Source organism: Octodon degus, unplaced genomic scaffold (genome assembly GCF_000260255.1).
Source record: "Octodon degus isolate 3935 unplaced genomic scaffold, OctDeg1.0 scaffold00022, whole genome shotgun sequence".
NCBI classification, from domain to species: Eukaryota; Metazoa; Chordata; class Mammalia; order Rodentia; family Octodontidae; genus Octodon; species Octodon degus.
In genome coordinates this window covers 11,631,252-11,633,518 of record NW_004524598.1, presented here as the reverse complement: position 1 = coordinate 11,633,518, position 2,267 = coordinate 11,631,252, and positions in this window count along the sequence as shown.

The following is a 2,267-nucleotide window of genomic DNA, read 5'->3' as shown; positions in this document are numbered from 1 at the left end:
TATGAATTTCTTTATGAGTTAAGTGTGTTTTTGTATACAGCAGGTTGTTGGATTTTGTTTCCTAATCCACTGTGCAGTCTATTTCTTTTAATTGATGAATTGAGTCCATTTACATTGATTGTTATAATTGAGATGTATTGATTTATGATCGACATGTTATTTATCTACTGTTGCTTACTTCTTTTTGTCCTTTGTTTGTTTGCCCTATTTAATGGGTTCCTTCTTTTCTCATTCATGGATTTCTGATCATTTTGGTCCCTCTCTAGAACATCTTTCAGTATCCTGTGTAGGGTTGGCCTTGTCATCATGAAATTCTTTAATCGTTCTTTGTCATGGAAGTAGTTCACTTCTTCATCAAATGTGAAAGAGAGTTTTGCAGTGTATATTAATCTGTGCTGGAATTTGTTTTCATAGAGAACTTGTACTCTGCTCCATGCTCGTCTTGCCTTCATGGTTTGTGAAGAGAAGTCTGCCATTATTCTGATCAGTTTTCCTTTAAATGAGATCTGTTTCTTTTCTCTAGCAGCTTTCAGTATATTTTTCTTATGCTGGATTTTTGGGATCTTGACTATTATATGTCTCGGTGTATTTTTAATTGGGTTGAAGTTACTTGGAGCTCTGTTGTCTTTGGTTACTGAATGTCAGATTGTTTCCTCATATTTGGGAAGTTTTCTGCTATTCTGACCATATTCTTTTTATATCATTTGTATTGACTGTTTCTTTCTCATTGATGTCTGTTAGTTTTATGTTGTTCATCTTTGCATCATCTTGTAGGTGATGAATTATTTTTCCTGCATCCTAGTTGTTTTTAAGAGATCTTTTCTTACCTTTTCACTACATGCACCAGCGTCTTCAAGATCTGAATCTCTATCTTCACTTTCACTCAAATGATTTTGCAAGCTTGTGATTGAAATTTCAAGTTCCTCTGTCTCTCTTTGAGTCTGCTTCATGAGATCAATTTTTTTCCTGTATTGCTCATTCAAGGAATCTGTCGATTTTCTAATCTCCTCTAATTTTTTATCAGTTTCTTCTTTAGAAGCAGTAATTAATTTTTTTACTTCAGAGATTATTTCTGATCTGATTTCCTCTATATGTTTCTGTATTTGATTCTTTACTTCCGACGCTATTAATTCAGAGATTTCTTTTTTTTTATTTCAGAGATTAATTATGATCTGAGTTCTTCTATACCTTTCTGCTGTTGTTTTTTTACTTCAAAAGCTATTAATTCAGACACTTCAGCTATCCTAGTGTCCTGTGTATTTGTTCTGGATGGGGTCAGGACCTGAGATTGCATTTTGGTCCTTCTCTTTGTCATTTTATATGTCACTGTCCTCTGACCTTTGGTGTAGAGCTTTGGTGCAGTTATAACTTTAGCACCAACTAAAATTCAGGCGCAGATCTACTAAGTTTGAGTTCATCAGATGTGCCTAGCTTGGGTCTGACTACTGCGCTCAGCTCCTTCCTGCTATAGCCCTTGGAGGTGAACCTGTTGTGCCCCTCTGGCAAGATGTTTTGCTCCTGGGTTGGCTGTGTGGTTTTGGCCCCTAGTCCCTCTGCAGGGACTTCAGCTGCAGAGTTTCACCCCAGGCCTGTCTGACAGGCCGGGGCTAGGTCTGGATGGGTTTAGGGGGCACAGAAGAGCAGAGCGCTGCGGAAGTTCTAACTCACAAGGCAGGCTTGGGCTGGCTCTAGAGGGGTGGAGGGGTCTGAAAAGCACAGCAAAAGGTCTCACTCAAGAGACAGGACTGGGCTTGGTCCAGAGAGGTCAAGCAGGCACAGGGGAGCACAGAAGCTCTCCCACACACTTGCAGGGCCTGGGCTTGGGCGGGTATGGAGGGGTCCCAAAAGTGCAGCGGAAGTTCAACAACCTATTTTTAAATCTCCATTTAAAAATCATTAGCTAATTGACATCTTGAAACGTTTAACCTCTCAAAGCCTCAGTTACTTCATCTTTAAAAATAAGAGTAAATACTGGGTGCAGTGGTGCATGCCTGTAATCTCAGCTATTCTGCAGGCTGCTTCAGCAGGTTTGCAAGTGTGAGGGCAGCCTCAGCAGTTTATCAAGATGCTGTCACACAATACAAAAATTTTAAAGGGCTGGGGCTGCAAGTCAGTGTCAGAGCACTTGTCTAGTATGTGTGAAGACCTGACTTCAATGTGCAGTATCAAAGGGAGAAGGGGAGGGGAAAGGGGAGGAGAGAGAAGGGGTAAGGAGAAGGGAGGGGTAAGGGGAGGAGAAGGGAAGTGGTAGGGAAGAGAGGAGAGGA